Here is a 22,941-nt window from a genome sequence, read left to right as displayed (position 1 = left end):
TCTTTAGCTAGTTGTTCTGACCTCATTTTTATCCCTGAGAAACAATGGGTTAAGCAAGGGGGAAGAATGGAGGGTGCTTCAGAGGGTTATTGTGAGAGGTAAGCAGGACAATGCATCTGAAATGCTTAGCACATAGTAGGAACACCAAATCTATTAGCTTGTTTTCCTCTTTCCTTGGGGTAGAGCTACATCTTGTGCAATATGCATCACACTTCCATTTGCCCTCTGACCAGTATAAAAATTTAAAAAATATATATATGTATATATTCACACACAGATATATATATTCATCAAGAAAGACTAAATAAAGAAGAAAACTACACTCACTGGCTAGTAGAAAGATCCATCACTACCAAGGAATATTTTTTGGTGTATGTGGAGACAAAAAGACATTCTGTGGCTCAACAGGTTAGGTAAGCCTTGCACTGATAAAAGTAAATGGGTGTCCATCCTGGCTAACACGGTGAAACCCCGACTCTACTAAAAATACAAAATAAATTTAGCCGGGCATGGTGGCGGGTGCCTGTAGTCCCAGCTACTTGGGAGGCTGAGGCAGGAGAATGGTGTGAACCCGGGAGGCGGAGCTTGCAGTGAGCAGAGATGGCACCACACTGCACTCCAGCCTGGGCGACAGAGCGAGACTCTGTCTCAAAAAAAAATAAATAAATAAATAAATAAGTAAACGGGTGTCTTTCCCATAAGGTAGATTGGACCCTTAGCATGAGATGTGCATCGCAAAGCAACAAGAAGAACTTAGATATGCGATGTTTTCTTTTTTTTTTCCCCCAACCTATGTGGTGGTGAATGCTCTGTGTGGGGCATCTCTCTGGACTAAGCCTCTAGGGCACACTACTGGGGGGTGGGGCAGGGAATTAAAAACTGCATAGCCAATCTCTAAGAGCTCCTCTGACTCGTAAACATTGATGCCTCTATTTTAGCTGTTTCATTTGCCTTTTTTTTCAGTAACTCCTCTACATAACTCTTCTTCATTTTTGTCTGTGCTTGTCTTGATGCGGTTCACAATCATGGTTTTATTGACCTTGTTTTCGTGTTACAAAATCACTCTGTGTTTGTGATTTGTTTCACGGTATTTCTCAAAAAGTGACTTCAATCCCTTCTGGGATAGGCATGTTGTCATGCACCATGGGGCAGGCCAGGCTGCAGGAGGAGCTTGCAGTCCCGGAGGCTCCTGGCCCTCCTCTCACCCCGCTGCCCGCCCCTCAGTGATTAGTTGGAATCCAAGACAGCAATACAAGAAGTGTCGTTGGTGGGAGTGATGGAGTGCCTGCTGAGTGGGCCGCAGATAAGCACCGTGATTTTGGAGGACGCTTCATCATTTCGCCGTAAGAACATGTTAACGGGTGATTGTTTGAATGTCTCCAGCTAATAGGATATTATTCATAACACTCTGGCTAGTTGGAATGGAAGATGATAAGAAATTAAATCCTTAATGGCTTTCTTTAAGGGAGGACTTTTCCCAGGGGAACCAGGAACCCTGGGAAATCGCTCCATGTACCCTGGCAATATCTATATGGAGAGAATTGGCTTTAAATGAACCTCTGAGGGTTACGCAAAGGGTAAAAGAAAGAGAACAAAAAGCAATTGACATTAACCGGGTCCCTACTACGTGCCAAGTACTTAGACATTTTACATACATCACATTACTTCATCCCGGCCCTGTCTCTGTTGTGACAAGGCACTATTAAGCTCATTTCAGAACTGGGAAAACTGAGGCACACAGAGGTGAGTTGACTTGGCCAAGGTCTCATTTCTGGTGCTGGAGTCACGATTTACTTTCTAAAGCAATCTTCTTCTCGTGAAATGAATTATGGACAGAGGAGTTGTGTGGAAGAAGTAGCCCTCACATGCAGTTTGAAAGGTGGAGAAGCCATAGTAGCACAGAGGTAGCTGCAGCAGGTGCAGAGGGAAGGCGAGGGTTGTGCAGATGACTTCTATTGATGCCTGGGAATCATCTACTTCCTGGATACCTGCAGCCAACATTACTCATGAATATTCCCTGTGTTTCCTGAGCTTCTGGATTTCCTGGAAGCTTTTCTGAGCTTTGCTGTCCCTGTCTTTCCAACAAATAAGGAAGCTTCTAACTCTATGTATTAAATCCCCTCCTGCTTGAAATACTGAGAACAATGACAGAACCCTGCTTGCAAAGTACCCTGGTAAGCATTACACACATGCACAGCACACACACACACACACACAACTCACACAGGTAAATTCCCAAAATAGAATTACAGGTCACACATGTTGGGGACATAAGATATTACAATGATAACAGTAACAGTATGCTTTTTTTTTCAACATGGAAACCATTTCTGAAACAATTTCTAGAAGCTGGGAAAAAAGAGACCACACTACTTTTTACCAACAACTGCTTTTTACACATAATGAAATCCTCCTTCTAGATAAACAGGACAGAAATGGTGGTGAAATTCTTCAAAAAGCAAGATTCACTTTCAGTGGGAACTCACCATAGCAACTGGCTGCAAATATTTAAAAGTGAATGCGATTTTTGTTTGTTTGTTTTTATTTTTGTAGGGTACAAAATATCCAATATGTTCCCAGCCTCCCCACTCTTCTTCCTTCAGGTCTCATCAGCTCCCACAGTGAAAGCCAGCTTGGTTTTCCATTTGCAAAGTTCACAATTCACTCAGCCGTGAGCTGTGCCTTTAACCACTGGTAAATTGTTTCCTGACAGCCCTTGCTACAATTTTCTCCCCTGACATTTGATTTACATATGATCTTTAAGCACTGCCATGGAGGTAATAGCGATTTGGTTAATATTCCACGCGCTCCCCCATGCCCCACACCTTGCAGGGCCATTTCATTGCTGCAGCATGGCAAAATGCATGTACCAAATAAATGTATTGCTAATGAAATAAACGGATTATGGGGAAGAATCAATTGCCCTGCTGCCGGGATGAGGCACCAGGAGTTAATTTTGTCTGGATCTGCAAGGGTAGCTGTTAATAGAATAGGCTTTTTACGTAATTGGAGGCAAAGTAAATGAAGTACAGTAATATTCCATCATGCATTGGATGAATTTACTTCATTTTCTCTTAGTCTTGCTTGATGAGTGTTTACAGCACAATAGAATTTATGGTCTCTCTCCTTTCCCTATTTTTCTTTTCTTTCCCTGTTCTTCATTCTTTCTTTTTCTTCCCTTTACATCTCATTTTCTTTTCTTTCTTCTTCGCTTCTTCCCTTTTGTCCTTCTTTCTATTCATTCACCCTCATCCACCCATCCATCCATCCACCCATCCATCCATCCACCCATCCATCCATCTATCCATCCATCCAACCATCCATCCACTCACCCATCTATCCACCCACTCATGTATCCATCCATCCAACCATCCATTTATTCATCCAGCTAAGAAATCAACGCCTCAAATACAAATGTCTCCAGGAAACAGTAATATAAATGAGAAAATCTTGGTGAATCCTGTGGCAAAAGGGAACCATCACTATCCTTCTCCTCCTCATCATCAACATCAATATATCTGTCATTTATTGAATGTGTCCATTCATCTTCCATTCTTTCAACATTTACTGAAGCCTGACTATGCTAGTTAAGACCTGATTGGCTTCTGTGGATATGATAAAAGAAAACAGTGTTGCTGAAAAGCTCCTTTCCACCAAACTGTGTATCTGGCTAATACCTAGCCTCTTACCCAGGGCCTTTTCTCTCTCTTCTCCTGATGAACACATTGAAATTCTGTTGCAACAAATGTGCTTGCTTGCCAAGGGCTGGAACCAATAGATGTCAGGTGAAGGGTGGTCAGATCAGTGGTATCAGGAGTAGGAGGCATCACTAAAAATCTTAAAGAGGAGGATCTAGGCACATTCAAGCATTTCAGGACTTTTTTCCTAGTGCAAAGTCATGCATGGGAGATCAGATACCAGGAGAAAGAACAGAACGTGGCTTACTGAATGGAGAGGTCATGAGTTAGGGGCCGAGGCCTAGGTCAGCTCCAGGGACAGCCTCAAGGCCTTTAATCTGGGCAAAACTGACCTTGTAAAGCAACTCCTAAGATACTCTCTCCAATACCAATAATCCTAAATGGCATTTACTGAACACCTACTGTATACCGAACATTGTTATTTCCATATGTTATCTCATTGAATCCTACAGTGAGCTTTCAAGAGGTGAATCACGTTATCCAGCTCTGGATGAGGAAAGAGACTCAGATTCAAAGAACATCATGCCATGTTATGCAAGGTCACATGACTGATAAGAGGCAGGATTAGGATTGGAACTCAGGATTTAGAGCCCATAGTTATCCCCAAAATTTAGCACATCAAAATTCCTTGGGAGCTTTTCTAGCCCATTGATTCTCAGTGAGTAAGATCCCCAGGTGATCCTGATGCAGGTGTTTTGCAGACCACACTCTGATAAACTCCACCTGAACCTTGCTTGGACATGTTTGGGGGGACTTCTTTTATTTTTGCAGCATCCTTTGGTTGCTCATTGTCCTTAGGAATGTGACAGTGCTCACAGAAGAATCAACACTGGGCTGGGGGAGAGCCAGGGTAGCAGTTACTTACACATGAACTTTTTGTTTGCAAAAGTTTCAGGTTTTATTTTCAAGGGCATGACTTCGTCTACTATAAATGTGGGACAGACTGGGGTCTGTCATTTTCTTACTGAGGACCAAATCTCTGCACAGATCCAGAACCCAGGTTTTGATTTCTGGTTAAATGCTCTGTCCAGGGTGAGTCATTTCCTGAGAGCCTACTACGTGGCAGACACTTTGCTGGACACTGGGGATGCAGAAATGAATCCACCAAGATCTTTAGCCTCCAGGAACTCAATGTCAAAACCACATTCACCTTTCTGTTCTGTGTCTGTTGGGCTGACACTCTATAAAGCATTTATCATCTTGTTCAACTGTCTCCTCTTTTCTACCTTCTCTTACTGCAGACTTCTGCCTGTGTAAACTTTGCTGAGAATTTGAGCAGAAATAGTAAATAATGAAGCTCCAGAGGGTTGCACTAATTTCTCAGACATTTAATCAATACGGAGCTGCCCTGTTCATTACAGCTGTCAAAAATATGCAAAATCGTCCATCTGGTCCTCTCAGGTACAAAGCTCTGAGCTGGAGTCACCAGTTGCCTGCTTAATTACCACGCCCCATTTTCCCTCATTCTGCGGCCTCTCCATTAACCACGAGCTACCAGCTCAAATATAAAGGCAAACAATAAATATTTGAAATGGCATTACCTAGTCTGGGGCCTTTAACACTGGTTGAGTTGGGTCTCTAGATGAGGAATACAGGTGGAGTTTTGTGGAAGAGCAGCCTCCCCCAGCTTCTCCCTTGCACCACGACTTTGCCCAGTCTGCAACCTCCTTCCTTCTGAGGCCCCTCCCTGCCCCTCAAATATTTAGACCTATTAAAAACCACTGGGGGGAAAAATGATCTATACAAAAGCTTTGCATAAAAAAGTGATCAATGCAAATTCCTCTGAGGAAATTGCTTCAACAGATGGAAACGGCCCATTTGCAACAAATGCCGCTGGCTGTGCAGATGGTAATTATGGGATGTATGTAAACATGCAAGCTCTGGCAAGCAGAGCAAACTGCACTGCTGAACTTAGCCTGCATCAGGGCTGCCTGCCCTGGCACTGCCCCTGCCCTGACTGGCCTATAGGCCAGGAGTTCAAGAGGATGGATGGTGGTTTGGAATTCCAGGACCTATTAGCCTCTATTTAATTACAGGTCTTTCTGAAAAGGTACCTGTGAGGCAAACCATACATTCTCTAATCTCTGGGTGGACCCAGGCTATGGCATGGCCCCCTGGAAGAAAGAAATCAACAGGTATTGAGCGCTCACTGTATGCTAGGCACTGTGCTGTTAATCTTGAATATCTGTCATTTATTGAATGTATTATTTTGTTTAATCTACATAAAGACTCTGTGAGGTTAGCCTTATTACATCATCATGATCACCACCATTTTGCGAATGGGGAAATAAAGGCTTGGAGACCAGGTGAAGTGATTATTTTCAAGACTACAAAGTTAGGAAGTAAGGGGACCAAGATGTATCAGTTAGCTGTTGCTGAGTAACAAACAACCCCAAAGTTCAGTGGCTTTGAACAGCAAGCATTTGTTATTGCCTACAAGTCTATGGGTCAGCTGGGCACTTTTAGTAGTCTGGGCTGGACTCAGCTAATCATGACTGGGCTTATTCATGCAAAAAGATGGATTTGCATGTCTGGTGGTTGGCTGACTATTGGACCAGGATGATGGGGGTGTAGGGCCATGTGTCTCTAATCCACTAACAGATCATGGTAGATGAGCAAGTTCCAAGAGAAATAGCAGAAACTCACAAGGCCTTTTTGGGCCCAGGCTTGGAAAAGGCACAGGATCACTGCACACATTCTATGGGTAAAGTAAGTGACACAGCCAATCCAAATTGAAGAGTTGGAGACAGACACAACCATCTAATGGAGGGAACTGAAAAGACACATTGCAAATGGCAAGGACACAGAAAGGTAGGAAAAACTTGGGCCAGTTTTGCAAGCAAATAAATCACATAAGACTTGAACTTAGAGTCCTCTGGCTCTAAGTTCAAATGTTCCAAGGCCAGCCATGATGGCCCATCATCCTAGAGATAACTTGGCCCTTCTTTTCTTTCTCACCCTCACTCTCTCTTGTCTGCATGTAAGTAAGTCTTAGCTCATCTCTTCTTTCTCCCAGTGATTCTCACTCCCACTCTCAGCCTCCTTTCCTTGGACATCTGAATTAGATGACATTTTGAGCAGGAAGGGAGGAGTTGGCTCATTTGAGCTCTGTTTCTATCTCCATTTGTTTCTATACCCTTTTGGGTCTCAGACAATCCCTCATCCTCCCTGAGCCTCAGTGTTGCCATCTGTACAATATGTAAGATGGAGAAGATTCTATCTGAGATTCCTTCCAGGCAAATTCTTCGTGATTCTATGAGTAGTAAGTGGTTCCCTAGCCCTAGTGGTCTAGCTCATGCCTGTACCTGTCGTGAAATTACCACCATCCTAGTCTCTACTTTAGGGAAATAGCTGGGTTCCAGAAAATCTGTATTGGATAATATATGTATATAAATCTTTATCACTGGGAGTCAACATAGTGTCATGGACTTCAGTTCTGGAATGAGACAGGCGTTAGTCCAGGCAAGCTTCTTCAGGCAATCTGCTGGCTATGTGACCTTGGGTAAATCACTTGTCTTTTCCTCCATCAGGCCAGCCTGGGCTTGTTCTCATGGTGCATGGTCCATGGTGCATGGACTCTCTCTCTAGAGTCCAAGAGAGAGAAGAATTGCAAGAGGCCCTTTGAGATACCAGCTTGGAAACAGCACAGTATCTCTGTTCCCATATTCTCTGAGCTTCTGTTTTTTCATCTGCTCGCAAGGTTACTGTTGATTAAACAGCACATAGTAGAGGCTTAACAAATGTTAGTTACTACACTTATTTTATTTGTGCCATAGAACTCTCTTTTCTAGACATTATCTCATTAAAGTCCATGATACAAGACAGGTGGATATTTTTATAGATTTATTTCACTTATGGATGAAGAAATGGAGACCCTAAGAGAGGGTGTGACTTGTTCAAGACAACACAGAATGTCAGCAGCAAAGCTGGGGTTGGCCTCTTGACCTACAGTCCAGTGCTCATTTCATGGTAACTCATCAGACCTGTCCCTCTCTTTCCCACTTATTATTCTGGTGTCCAGTTTACTCAACTTTGGCTTATCATGGGGATGGAGTGGGGAGCCTTGGGAGTGGAACTGCTGAAAGGGAAGAAGCATGGTCAGGAAGAAGCAATGAGCTTGGGCTCAGGTGATACATAGACTTAGGTTTGTATGCCAGATCTGCCATTACCTGACTTAGTGACTTCACCTCTCTGAGCCTCAGTTTCTTTGTGTGTAAAATAAGACCACTGCCAAGATTAAATGAGATAAATCTCATATAGGAGGTAACACATGGTAGGTACTCAATACATCATAGTTCCCATTTTTCTAGCAATACTTGCCAAAATACTGTGTTGAAGAGAGATGGTAGGGGAGTGCTTCGGGAGAGTGTACGTAATGATCTCACCGCCACTGTGTCTTTGCTTGTTCTGGGTGTGAGTCCTGGATTCCACTCCTGGAAATGCCAATTGCACTTCAAGATTTGATCTCAGAGGACCCAGAATCTCCAGGATCTGTTTGTGACATGAGCTTTGTAACTTGTCTTGCAATATTCTCCTTAATGATGATGATGACAACGTTCCACATTGAGCAAACATTGAATCATTTCATTCACTCATTCAACAAGTATATTCTCTTCTGTGTCAAGCATAGGAGATACATACGGATATATAAGATAGGGTCCCAGTCCTTCCAGGTTGCAGGCTGCAGAGGGACATAGTCATGCAAACAGACAAGTTTTAAAGCTTTAAGGTGTATCTAATCTTTCAGTAAAATATACATCCCGGAGTCCTGCCACTGGAGTCTGATTCAAGAGATCTGGGGCCTGCATTTCTGAATAAGTGTTCTTTAGGCCACAGTTCCAGAGTTATTGGCTCAGACACCAGGGTTCTAAACATTTTAGGGTTTTATGCAATCCTTCATGTACCTATTGAGAGTTTCTCACGTCCATTATTTTACTCCCAATCACTTCCAATACTTCCTTTCACCACATGGCCTTTGTACTCACTGCTCTGTCTGCCAGGGAGGCCCTTCCTTCCCCCTCTTCCTTTAGTTCTAATCTCTTCTCAGCCCTAGTCCTCAGAGATGCCGTTCCCAATCTATCAGACCAGGCCAACTACTGTGACTCCATCTTAACCTCTCTCCTTAGTGGGGATATGATATATATAGTTATCCACTGCATAACAAAATAGCAGTCAACAATGGACCACATATATGACTGTGGTCCCATAAGATTATAATGGAACATATATAGAAACCTGATGAGTGTCATTTGATATTGACATTGCAGATCAAGTAGGGAAAATGATTGATATTCAGTAATGGTGCTGAAACATTTGGTTTTCCATATGAAAAAAATATTAGGTTGGTGTAAAAGTAATCATGATTTTTGCCATTACTTTAAAGGCAAAACCACAATTATTTTTGCACCAACCTAACATGTAAATTAAAATATGCAAAAATAGTAATACCATCTAGGTTTGTGTAAGTACCCCATGATGATTGCACAATGATGAAATCACCTAATGACACATTTCTCAAAACATATCCATGTTGTTAAATGACGCATGACTGCATTTACATGTTGTTTGATGAAGGTTTGTCTTCCTGCTCTAGAGCGTAATCCTTGTGAGGGCAGGAAGTTCATTTGTTTTGTTCAACTCTGTGTCCAGTGTCCTGTGATTGTTGAATAAATGGCTGAGCAAAGCAATGAATTGTCCAGGATGCTCAAAGGCCCCCTGAAATCTATTCACAGGCCCCAAGTTAAACTTCAGTTAGAGGTATCACCCACTCCCTTCTGCCCCTTTAAGCTCTTTCTGTTTGCCAGTATGAATGGGTGGGAGAAAACACAGCTAATCTCTCTCATCTTTAGTGACCAGAACAAGGAGAAGCTTTGGAAGTACCTAGGAGGCAATGTAGACCTTTCTAACTAGTAGAGCTGCTTCCAGGTGGAGCTGGCTGTCTCATAATGTAGTGATCTCACCGCCACTGTGTCTTTGCTTGTCCTGGGTGTGAGTCTTGGATTCCACTCCTGGAAATGCCAATTGCACTTCAGGATTTGATCTCAGAGGACCCAGAATCTCCAGGACCTATTTGTGACATGAGCTTCATAACTTGTCTTTCAATATCCCCCTTAATGATGATGATGACAACGTTTCACATTGAGAAAACATCGAATCATTTCATTCACTCATTCAACAAGCATATTCTCCTCTGTGCCGATCACAGGAGATATATAGGGATAAATAGGACAGGGTCCCAGTCCTCCCAGGTTGCAGGCTGCAGAGGGACATAGTTATGGAAACAGATAGTGAAAGTTCAGTGTGATCAATTCCAGGATTTTCATAGAACCCAGAGGCATAAAAGCACAGAGAAGGCATTGATCACTGTTAAGGGATTAGGGAGGACTGCCTGGAGGAGGAATGACTTGAGCTGCACCTTGAAGGAAAGTAGAAATTAGCCAAGCAAGCCTGAGGTGGAAAAATGGGAAACAGAATTCCAGGTGGAGCAAACAATCAAAGCACAACCATGAAGGTGGTAAAGAGCGTGTTGTGTTCTGGGAGCTGAAAGGCATCAGCGAAAAGGTGGCAGGATGTGTGACTTTGAGAGCTCCTTCAGGCAGCCATAGTGGAGACGGCAGGCAGGGGCCAGGAGAGAGAGAAAAAACAGTTAGGAGAGAGACTGAGACAGAGGCGGATGGTGGCAGTGAGGCTTAGAGAACCAACCAGACCCAGGGAATGTTACCGGGGGGGGGGGGGGGGGGTGATTCCATGGGGCTGGCTTGTTACAGGAAGCAGGTGAGGCAGAAGAAGGAGGTTGTCCTAGTTTCTGGTTTGAGGGTGGTTCCCTTCTTGGGAAGAGAAATGCACTTGGGGAGGGATGACAGGTTGTCACTGCAAGCTCTGGAACTGAAAGCAGCAGGCCATGACCTCCACGCCTATCATGAGTACTTTTGTGCGTCCATGAAAAGCAACCTTCAGGAGGAAGCCCTTGATCACCAAGGCATTGTCCTCAGTGCTTCGCAGGGATGGGTCATCTAATCCTCATAGCAACGCTCTGAGTAGGAATTGCTCCTAACTTCACTTTTCACCTGAGGAAGCTGTGGCACAGAGAGGCTAAATAACTTGCCAGAGATCACACAGTCAGCCAAAGGCAGAGCTGGGAGGTGAGCTTGGGCAGTTTTGTGCCACAGTTTATGTACTGTGATAATTCTACATGCACATATGCATGGAAACAAACAGCCTGAATGTGACGTCATGCATTAGTAGAGGCCCATCAACTCACAAGTGAGTTGGCCCAGAGGAATGGTGGAAAATGGAGGGCCCCTGGCTGTATATGGCCAAAAGATGTGATTACATCTTGTTAATGTAGAGTTGTGAAAATTCTGAAGTCTCATATCCAAATTGTACTTCTCTTTAAAAATTAGATCTGGTGACACCAGGCTGACATTCCTACATGACATCAGACTTTCTGTCTTGGCAGGAGGGAAAGGGCAGTGCTGCCTTCTTTCAATGAGACTTGCATTGCCCATTGTGCCCCAGTCTCCATCGTTCCCTATTTCTCTTCACCTGGCCCACCTCCCTCCCTCATGTGTACCTCTGTCCAGCCCCTGTAGGTATTTGAGTCTGCAGTCCCTGAACTCAGAACCTCTCTGGCACTAAAATTATTTGGATCTGTTCTATCTCAACAGTTCTGTGAAGAAGATAGTATTATCATACACCCATTTTACTGGTAAGGAGACGGAAGCTTATAGAGTAGAAGGGACATGTTTAAAGGCTCAAACCTCCCAAGTCTGGCCTGGAGACAGAACCCATGTCTCTTAACATCCAACCCTCTATGGGGAGGTTAGAGGCCTAGGATAGGACCCCAAGCCAGAGCCAAAACCTCTCCCCAAGGCCCGGCCAGGTACTTTTTCCCCTTCAGACACTGCAAGGAAACCAGATTCCTCTCCCTGCTGCCTTCAGCTCCCCCACTCACCCCCGCATTGATCTCCAGCTTTACGAGGGTGACAGGCCATACCTTTTAATTGCATTATTACATCTTTATGGTCTACTCATTGAGCAGGTCTCCTCCGCTGGGCAGCCAGGCGCTGGAATTTATATGCGGAACCGAAACATTTATTGGAATCATATTGATAAAGGCATATTGTGAAAAGGCCTGTGGCTCTTAAGAAGAGACTGGAGTTCTCAGGAGACAGGGAGAAGGCAGGTCAGCATACTCCCAAGGAGAGAGTTGGTCACTCGTGAGATATGAGGGCAGGGCCTCCCCTCATGCCCTTCCCAACCCTTAAATATTTCGTCTTTCATCTGCCTGTTAGGAGCTGGGTAGGAAAGAATAAATGCCTGCAAAAGGTACAGAGAAAGGGACTAGGAAATTTCTGAAGAGGAGCAGGATTCCAGGTTCATGGACTAGTTGGGATGGCAAACACAGGGATTGCCCCTGTTGACATGAGGGAGGGCCCTTCAGGTAGAGGCTTGGTATGAACAAAACATACAGCAGGGGCCATGAAAGGACATAATGGACTTTGCTTGGAGCAAGCTCTATAGGGAACGTATCTGGGCTGCTAGACGACTCCATGTAACTGTCGTGCAGGCATCTCAAACAGAGTGTGCCCCAAATGGAACCAATCCTCCCCATTCTATTAGCAGGTGTATCCATTGCAGGCAATGACAAATCCACCCTCCCAGGTGCTTGGGGAACCTTGGAGTCACCTTTATCTCTTCCCTTTATTCCACTGCCCACCTTCCACTCCATCACAACCACTGTGGACTCTACTTTCAAAATATTCTGCGACTTTAATCTGCCCTTGCATTGCCACTGTTTCTGTCATGGATGGAGGCCCAATCACCTTTCCTTGGATTCTTTCAGTAGCCTTGGAATAAAATTTTGCTTCATTCATCTTCTTCTCAGCAAGATCCTCCCTGATAACCCTACTTTAAGTCACAATCTCTGCCATACACTACCGTCTGCTGCTTGACCCTGATTCATTTGGCTTCATAGAACTTTTTTCTATCAAATGTGGTATATAATTTATTATTACTATTATCTGTCTTTCCCACTACAATGTAAGTATCTTAAAGGCAGAACCTTTTGTCTTTTATTCTCTGCCCTATCTCACATCTCCAGCACCAAGGACAGTGTCCAGCACATAGTGGGTGCACTCTCTCTCTCTATATATATATATATATATAAAGAGACAGTAAGAGACAGGCTGTCTCACTGCAGCCTCGAACTCCTGGGCTCAAGCAATTCTCCTGCCTCAGTTTCCTGAGTAGCTGGGACTACAGGCATGCACCATCATGCCCAGTTAATTTTTAAACTTTTTGTACAGATGGGATCTCACTATGTTGCCTAGGCTGGTCTCAAACTCCTTGCCTCAAGTTATTCTCTCACCTCAGCCTCCCAAAGTGCTGGGGTTACAGGTGCAAGCTACCATGCCTGGCCATAAATATTTGTTTAATGAGTCCAAGAATGGATTTGGTTGGGGCCAGGTCCTGGGGTGGGGGTAAGGGAGATCTTCCGTGTTGCTCTGGGAGCTGAAGCATGTGCCCTGAGCTCTGATTTTCACCCGGCATGAAACTATGTGTTAGCAGAGTTCTTATCCACGTCTAAGGCAATCAGCATGCCTTCCCGGAGCTCTGAATTAGTAATATCACGCGCCATGGAGTCAACCCTAAATGGAGAATTTAGAAGAGGAATAGCTCAGGGGTTAATTTGAATATATTTCCGTGTCTCAAAATCAGCACATTGTAGGAAAAAGGAATCTGCTTAGCATAGTAAATGGCATTTGATGCGTAGCCTCTTTCTTTAAGTACGATCTGGGTCGTCTGTCTTTTTGATTTTGAGATGATTGTGGTGCCCAGTTGAAGGGTGATTTGATGTTAATTGGTGGCAACTAATTAGACCCAGTTTGTGAACTCTCCCAGGCTATAAGCCATGGATGCTTTGGCTCAATGTTATAACAATCACTGTCCTTCTTTAAAATGGTTCTCTCTTTGATAAGAAACACTGGCATACGGCTAAATGAAACTCCAGAGATCTCTCCTAAAGAGGGGCAGAGTGGATGGTATTTTAGGGCTGGGATCCCAAGTTGGAAGGGTCAGATTACAAAGTTTAGGCCAGATGTCTCTGGGTTCAAATCTTGGCTTAGCCACTCAATAGCTGTGTGGCCTTGGGCAAGTCCCTGATCATGCTTGGCTTTAGTTTCCTCATCTGTGTAATAGGTAGGTTACAGTTTTATTCCCAAAGTTCTTGGGAGGCTTACATTAAATAACCAGAGAAGGGAGATTGGGTGCCTTTTATTTAATGGTAACTGTGGCTAAGTGTATCCCAGTTGCTTCATAGGGACATTTGAAGATTCTCAAAAAGTATCTGTTAGGTGGGTATCTGAATGCATGAGTTACTGTTGAGTGAATGAGTGAATGGATGCAATTCAGAGATTATAGGAATGGACCATGTGTCCAACAAAGAAGATGGCAGGACTCAGTATTAAAAGTATGAAGACTGTTCATAAAAATTCCAAAGTTTCAGAACTTGAAGGGGTCTCTAAGAGCCTTCTCGTTTTGAAGGTGAGTAGAATCAAGGCCTAGGGAGGGGGAAGTGATGGGGCCAAGGACACACAGTGAGTGGAGGACAAAGTTGAGGTTGGAACTAAGGTGGCCTCTAACCACAATGTCCCCAACTCAGCCTCTTCAACAGGTGCACATGGGAGAGACAGGGGCAGCATCTAGAACTGTGGTTCAAACATTGGGCAGGGAAAATAAACAACACTCAGAGACTCCTTCTCAGCATCCACTACAGGCCTGGGAACTCCCAATAGTAGAAGATGAACAAGGACAGACCTTATGGGTGTCAAGGAGATGCAAGAAAAGGAAGGCACCATAATTAATAACCATCAGCAATAGATTGCGTTGGGGTGAGCATTGAGATGTCTATTGATCAAAGATGTAAACACAAATTGCTGTCAAGTGTCCCTTCAGCCCTGGGTCAATATGCTTCACATACAAACAATCCAGAAGCTGTTCTTGATACTGGAGATGTCTTAATCAGCATGGCCAGGAGAGCTTGCATCCCTCAGAGATGTAGCTGCATTGTGAGCTAGTCTAGTATAGATGCTTTTTTCATTCCTTCATCCATTTGTTTATTTAACGTGTCCTAAATGCTTACTACATGCCAAGCTTCTTGGAGGCACTGGGGTAGAGCAATGAACAGGAAGGCAATCCTTGCCCTGATAGTGCTCACAAAATAGACAAATAAATAAAGGGAATGATTTCAGATGGTGATGAATGCTGCGAAGAAAGTCACATAAGGGTAGGGGGATAGAGAATGAAGAGATGATGTCTTGCTCAGATGAGGTGACTGGGGAAGGCCTCTCTGAGAGATGATGATATCTATGCTAAGACGCCAATGAATCAAAGGAGCCAACCTCATGATCCAGAGTGAAGGGTGCTCCAGGGAGAGGGAACAGTGTGTGCAAAGGCCCTGAGGTGGGAATGAGCATGGGATGTTGGAGGAACATAAAGGAGGCTGGAGGAGAGTAGAGTGGCAGGAGATGAGGTCAGAGAGGTGAGCAGGGACCAGCTCATGCAGTCACATCTTCCAGGGTAAGGAGGTGGATTTGATCTAAGTGATGAGGCCATTAGAAAAGGACCAGCTGTCCTCTTTCAGTGTGAGCACCTCAGCAGTGAAGCATTCACCTAGAGTAAGGGACAGGCTCCTGGTTGGAGTCCTGCAGGCATGGCCTGGGCTGAGCATGAAAACCTGGGCAAGGTCCTCCCCACAGTGAGGCCTCCATATCCTTATTCACAACATGCAGGACTTAGGCTCATGAATCCCCAGCTCTATCGTTCCGGCATTTTCTTTTTTCAAGAAGATGAGATACAAATATGCAATCTCAGCATGCCATTCATTCACATGTGGGAAAACCCTGGCCACTGGGTCGCAAGGCTCTAGTGACCACATGCATGGGTGGCAGGTAACCACACTGAGTGCAGGAAGCCTGACAGAAAATCCAAGGAGCATCCGAGGGCATCCTTGAGTTCAAGGTCACCTCCTCACTCAGCCCTGGGTGTCCTTCTGTTTGACCTCCATGTATCTCAGATGCCAGTGTGACCCAGGAAAGCTGGTTTGACCCATCACCCTTTGGGGTCTAAACTGGATTCCTGGCCTGTACAGGCCCATAGCACTCTGAAGATACAGGTTCCTCTGGGTAATAGAGAGTAAGCTGAGCTCCTTCCTCAGTTCCTATGTCCGTGGGATGAGGGAGGCAGTGATTACAGTAGAGAGGAGGAAAAGCAAAATTCTGAAAAGTGCTTACTTGAGAAGGGCTCCACCTGCAAATGCAGGTCCTGGGCCCATGTGTTTCCAGGTCCATGCTGGTAAGTGTGGGTGCACGCCCATGTGAGGCTTCCTGGGCGTATGTGAGCGTGAATGTAAGTACCGAGCAGGCAGGAGCCGTGTTCCATTTCATTCACTGCCGATTCCCCAGCACCTGGCGCGTGGTGAGTAATCAATAAACATTTGTAGAGTGAATGAATAAATGTGTGCTCATGTGTAAAAGTTAAAGTTATCTGTTTTCTAACTTGACAATCTGTTATTTGAGCTTTCTGTCCAGGAAATACATTGAGAAAATACTTGGCATCATTATCTACACCCACCGTTTCTTTTTTTTATTTATTTTTAAATCTTTATCGACGAACAACGTGCGTGTGGGAAAGTGTAGACATCAATGTGTGCGTCTTGATGAATTTTCACGAAATGAACTCCCACGTAATCGACACCCAGATTAAGAATCAGAATGTTCCCAGCGCCCAGTTCAGTTACTATCCTTCATGGACAGCCATTATTCTGTCCTCTAGCAACATAGACTAGTTCTGCCTGCCTTTGCACTTTATGTAAATGCAATCGTACAACAGGTACTTGTGTGTGTTTTCTCCTTTCACTCAATATTATGTTTGTGAAAATCACCCACGTTTCACAGGGAAGTTATAGACTGCTCATTTTCATTCTTACACAGCAGGAGTTGGTTAAGTTTGTCCTGGAAAGGGCCAATTCTGCTGTTGTAGTACAAAAGCTGCCACCAACAATATATAAATGAATGAACCCGGCTGTGTCTGATAAAACTTTATTTACAAAACAGGAGGTGGCTGGATTTGCCAAGCCTGTCATATGGTACACCTTTCTGGGAATATGGCACAACGTATCCATTTAACTGCTGGTGGACATTTGGGTAGTTCTCAGTTTCAGGGATTAGAGGAATGCACCCAGAACATTCTCACACATGCCTTTTAGTGCACATATGCAGTCATTTTTGTCATTTTTGTCAGGTGTGTACCTAATGTGGGATCTCTGGGTTATGGTGTTGGCACCTGTTCAGTTTAGGAGTTACTGTCAAACAAAGAATCACAACACTGCTGGTTCTTAATTAGGTGAGCTTTTGTGTTTTCATATGGTGCAACTGTTTCCTTTACCTTGTGCTGTCCTGCTGGTTGGTACCTTGCACTGCTTGTTACTGTCACCAGGAACTGCCCTCAGAGGTTGCAACTTCATCAGAGGCATGCTGGGAAGGCAGCCACCAGCTCTTGAAACATGGCTGATCCTTAACGCAATCTGGAATCAAGGCATAGGCAACCCGATAACTCAAAGGAGTCAACTGTGATGACAGGTTATTTACAAGTAAACTCTTCTCTCTGGTGTATTAACATATCCTGTCACTTCGCCTTCTATTGCCTTTACCACAACAACCCACCTTGCATGGCAAGCAAAGGAGGCCTTCCAGATAAAATGAAAGACTGGGTCTTTACCAGTTCTGCTTGGAAATAGCCATTCACTTCTGTTCCTAAACAAGCTTACCAGTTTAGTGAAGCATGTGTTTCTTTGAGTATCTTCTCTTTGAAGACCTTTGAGCCATTCGGCCCAAAAAGCCAACTGATACGACTCTGGATTTTTGTAAGCACCAGTCATCATCATACCTGCACCATGGTAGGTAGCACCATGCAACATGATGGCTGAACAAGCACACACCTGAGTTCCAAGTATGCCTGTATCATAACTTCCTCTGGCTTCAGGCACGTTATTGAACCTTTCTGTGATTCAACTGCTGTGCATCATTCCATCTAATCCCTCCAGTGACAATATTGAAGGAGGTACTATCATTAACCTCACTTTAAAGATCAGGAAACTGAGGCTTAGAGATGTCAAGGTCTTGCTTGAGTACACACCCACAGCTGCATCCTGAAATCTCACTTTAGAGACTATCTGTGGCTCTTAAGCACTGGTTCCAGTTATGCAGCCAAATAGTTTCCTTTGGAAAAGTCGCCATTTTATGTTTTTAGAGTCCTGAGTTTGGCTAATCAAGAACAATCTCCTTTTCTTGGAGAAATAGTTCAATGTTGGATGCAGTCTTATGGAAAAAGTGACTTCCCTCCAAATTCTTGTAATGAGACAGTTCTCGCCGAGGACAAAATGTTGAGGTCTTTTGAGGAGATGGCACCTCTTAAGTCAGTGGAGATATGCAAAAAAATTTTTTTTTCAGCAAAGGACCTGCTATTTTAAATTTCCAACAAATGGCTCACTGTTTAAATGCTGGAAAGGAGTGGGCTTTTAGTACCATGGGTCATCTCTGGGCTGGTAAATCAGCCAGTTTTGAGCATCAAGTCAGCCAGAAGTGAAACTGGTGTTTTCAAATGTATTTCCACTTCCTCAGAAATAAAAGCTGTTTTTTTGGAAAAATTAAAATTACATGATCCATTATTAAGTATAAGAGGCAAAGTGCTGGTGATCCTTCCTCCATCAGCTGATCATGGTTTGCTTGACAATGTTTCATTCAGTCAATAAGTGTATAAGCCTAGCACATTTACTGGTATCACTTAGCAAATATGCCCATGGTGTTTACCCGTGGAAGTGGACAGGTAGATTTCTAGCTGAGTGGTTCATGAATTCACCTGGTTTAAAAACTGTCAGGAAGGGCTGGGCTTAAAGTTCCACCAAAAAACTGCCCTAGACTCAGGACCTGTTCTTTGAACACCATCAGGCATATAGGAGGCCATTTACATCCAAGATGGAGTAAAAACCAAGATGGCACCCTACAGAGCAAAAACCAAGATGGCGCCTTACAGAGTAAAATCCAAGCTGGTCACTACGGAACCAAAGGTGGCCATTTGCACCCATGGGCTACTGAAGTTGGGAGTGGCAGGACATAAAGTAACTTGGAGGCTAAGCCCACAGCCCTGGAAGGGCCAGAAACTGTAGAGAGTGACCTATGGATCCTGGAACACCAAATGACCCCAGGGCTGAGCCCCTGAGCCCCAAAATACTCGATTGTCCCATCAGAGATCCCATAGAGGGAAAGACGCCCAACTTCCTAGCCAGCATGAGTATGGATGGTGAAGGGTAGATTTTAAGCAGGACCACTGAGGCACGAGATAATTCCTGTTTCCACTTGCCATTTTCCAGCTGGGACATTGTTAAACACCACTTTCTGTTAATTAAGCATTTCTGAGAGGCTCACACTAGATTGCTGAAAAAGAAGTGAGCAAACCCTGGCTGACCTGTCTTGTAGGTACTTGGAGGTGTGTGAGGGAAAGGGGCAGGAATATGTGGCACAGGCAAAGTGACAACACTGTCCAGGAAACAAATTGCCACCTTGGGAGCAGAGAGACGATTGCTCCAATGATCAACGTTGGAAAACCAAAGGTACTCACCCACATCTGGCCTCGGCCTGGCTGCAGACATAACCTGGAGAAAGCAATTCACACTGATTTTTCCCAGCCCTGGGATCCACCTTCAGCCTGGGATCCAGGCCTTCGGTAATGAGCAGCCCTGGCGAATGAGGTTTGGAGTCGAAATCCATCTGAGGCCTCTCTCCCTGCCAACGTCTACAGCTTAATAATTGCTTCCTCGCTCCTGCTACATTCAGGTTCAAGAGGAGCATGAGCCCCTCCAGCAGCATTATGCAAATAGGGCCCACTCCGTTCCGGCGGCATATAGAATATGTAAATTTATGGCGGTGGCAGAGGCTGTTTAAGACAGAAGATTTCTCAATGATGAAATTAGATTTTCTGGAAAGAGGCTTCCGAGGACCTGTCTCCGTTCCTCTGCCTCGTGCTGTGCTGTAGCCACCAAACCGGGGCTCTGGGAAATAATTAACCAAATTACAGTCTCAAGCCTCTTTAAAAAAAAAAATAAAGAAGGAAAGAAATAGACCAGGTTTCACGAGGCCACCACAAATTCATACTTTACAGAACGTGTAAACAGGAAGGGAGGCTGAGTGGGAGGGAGGGAGGCTGGTGTGGAGCATGGGCTCTGGCTAGCAGGAGGCATTAATGCAGAGCAGAGAGGCTACAGCATCACCCTGGCCTTCACACCTGGCCCTGTTGAGCCTCCAAGCAGGGGGACAAGGATGGGGAGAGTGAACAGAACCATGGGTCCTGGTGGCTGCCTCACCCCTAATGCTGCAACTCTGATCTGCTTCCTGTTCCTGCCTTTTCATGAATTTGACAGAAGGAAGTATTGATGTCATTTCAAAAAATGCAAAATTAGCAATCTAGACCAGAGGTTCTCAAACTTAAACATGCGTCAGACTTACCAGGAGGGCTTGTGAAACACAGATTACTGGATCCCACTCCCAGAGTCTCAGAATTAGTCCATTCAGGGAGGGCTCAAGAATTTGCATCTCCAACAAGCTCCCTGGTGACGGCTAATGCTGCCGGCCCAGGCTACACACGTTGAGAACCATGGCCCTAGAGTACTGTTTTCATTTGACAGACGGGGGAAATTGAGCCCCAGAGAATTAGGTAGTTCGCCAAAAGTCACACAGTGGAGTCAAGGCCCAAGTACGGATCTACCTCTTTCCACTCTTTTCGTCCTTGGTAACTGTCATCATCATCACCATTGTCACTGTCATTTGCTAAGACCTTTCTACGTGCTAGGCACATGTATGCCTTAGTAATTTAGCCTTTACTGCAGTTCTACACGAGAGCTGCTGCTATGATCCCCACGAGGATCCTGAGGTTCAAATTCAAATTGCTTCACCTCTTGAGCTTCAGGTTTCTTATTTGTAAAATGAGGAGTTCTCATCCTTCAGAATGTTGGGAGGGTTCAATGAGATTTCACACTTAATGTGCTCAGCACAGAGCCCAGCACATGGAAATGACTCAGTTATTAGATATTACAGTAATAATAATAATTATTAGTCAAGTTGTGGGGATTAGGAAACAGAGTGAGGTTATGAAGTGAGATTAAGGATTAAGAATATAAAGACCTTGATTGCAGTCGCTAGTCCTAAACTCACCTGCTGTAAGACTGGGCAGGGTGGTGTCACCCACCTTCTCTAAGGTCCAGCTTTTGTTGAAAGGGGTGGAGGCAACTTAAAGGTCCCAGGTTACTTTCAGCTGTAAAATTCTCTGATTCCATAACTCCAAGATTGGGATAATTTCTCCCCCTCCCCACATTGCCCCAGTGTGGGTACTATCCCTCCTCTCCTGGGCTGTTACCCAGTCTCCTCCTGGGCTCCTTGCCTCTGGTCTCAACCCAGCCAATCCACCGTTCTAAAATTCCCAAATGGCAACCTGATTCTGTGCTCTCCCGCTGAAACTTTCCATAGCTCACTATTTATCTGCTTTCAGTCAAGTCCGACCATCTCAGCTTGGCAGTTGAACTCCTTCATGACCTGGTTCCTCTAAGCCCTTCATCTGCCTCTCCTTCTTCCACTCTATTTTCCAATAACATGTAGAAGTACATTTTACTCTCAGTGTGACATCATACTATTTCCTGCCTCCCTACTCTGGTTATTATACCTTCTGCCTCATAGTCCATCCCTGCGTTTCTTCTCTCCCTCTGCAAACTATTTGACCTTCAATGCTCAGCTCAGATATTTTGTGCCCTGAAAAGGCTTCCCTCTCTTATCTTCTTCCTGTCTCCAACCCCAGGTTGGATAAGGTATTTTATCTGAGCTGCCTATAGGCATCTCATTCTAGTGCTTAATAGTTTACATCGTAATAGTCTACTGACTTTTCTGTCTTGTCAAATGGACAGTGACTAGTGCAAAGGAAGAGACAAGTTTATTCAGCAAGCTTTTTGGAAATTTCCTGGCTTGTTGCTTGTCTGATCTGCTGTCTGTAAGTCCCATGAGCGCAGGGGCCTTATGTATTTTGTTTGCCACTGTCATTGCAGTACTTATCACCATGCCTGGCACATAGTGCATGTTCAATCCTTGAATTAATAAATCTGAAATCCCTGCCCATTTTCCTAGATTTCTTACTAACCATTATATCCCTACTGCCTAGCAAAACGTCTGGCATGGAGGTGCTCAAGAAATATTTGCTGAATGAACAAATATGGGAATAAAATGAATGACTTCACATGTAACTGTATCAGTCAGCTATTGCTGTATAACAAACAGCCACTAAATCTCCATTGCCTACAACAATAAGCATTATTTCTCATCTAGCTTTATTCTGCAAGTAGCTGGGGCAGCTCTGAGCTGCAGATGGTGCTTGGCTTGACTCTGCATGTCTGTCAGCCTCTGTGTATGAGCGGGTTAGCCAGAACATGCTTCTCTTATGGCAGGGACAGAGGTGCAAGAGAAAATGTGGAAACCTGCAAGGTTTCTTAAGGTCTCATCCCAGAACTAGCACACTGGCCCTTCCACTTGTATTCCATTGGCCAAAACAAACCATGTGATCGTGCCCAACGTGCAGGATCCATCCTATAGGAGGAGAGGCTGCAAAGTCACATGGCAAAAGGGTGGATAAAGGGAGAGGGAAGAATTGGGGTCAATAATTCAATTCACTCCAATGACCAATCCCAGCATCCAGCGCAGAGAGCTTATAGCACGTGGTAACTATTCTCTGTGACCACCTAGACAAAGTGACCCTGTGTGGACCACCCCCCACCCTGCCCTAGGTGGCCCTTCCATGTTCAAAACTCTAGAATATCTTTGTACTTTCTGCATATTACACTCTCCTCCAACCCCACCCTGAAGTTTTCAGGGATTTTCCCAGGCCCTTATTAAACGATCTCCAGATCTCAGCCCATGGTATTGGTGCACTGGGGCATGTCGGAAGTGTCCCCTCAGCCTGTACTGATGCACAGAACTTCCTCTTCCCCATCCTTCTCCCGCCCCACGGTGTATGTTGCGAGGGTCCCCCTGATGTTTAATGCATGAGCTCCACATCCTCCCAGCAGCCGCTGCAGACAGATTCTCTCAGCATGGGAACAGCCATGAAATCAGATGACTGTACAGGAAGAAGCTCCTCACCCCTCCCC

The 22,941-nt window shown here is 44.7% G+C and overlaps 1 long non-coding RNA gene across 1 annotated transcript; it reads right to left on the bottom strand.

Annotated features, from left to right (window-relative positions):
• Positions 1-7,441: 7,441 nt before the first annotated feature.
• Positions 7,442-20,511, bottom strand: LOC129467645 (uncharacterized). The gene is made up of 4 exons (XR_008652415.2): positions 20,261-20,511; positions 19,377-19,842; positions 9,257-9,413; positions 7,442-7,776 (listed from the first exon to the last, which is right to left on the bottom strand). It is a non-coding gene; the product is annotated as an uncharacterized lncRNA (long non-coding RNA).
• Positions 20,512-22,941: the final 2,430 nt, after the last annotated feature.

The sequence above is a fragment of the Symphalangus syndactylus genome, chromosome 18 (genome assembly GCF_028878055.3).
Source record: "Symphalangus syndactylus isolate Jambi chromosome 18, NHGRI_mSymSyn1-v2.1_pri, whole genome shotgun sequence".
Classification (NCBI taxonomy): domain Eukaryota; kingdom Metazoa; phylum Chordata; class Mammalia; order Primates; family Hylobatidae; genus Symphalangus; species Symphalangus syndactylus.
This window is presented reverse-complemented; position numbering and strand designations above follow the sequence as displayed.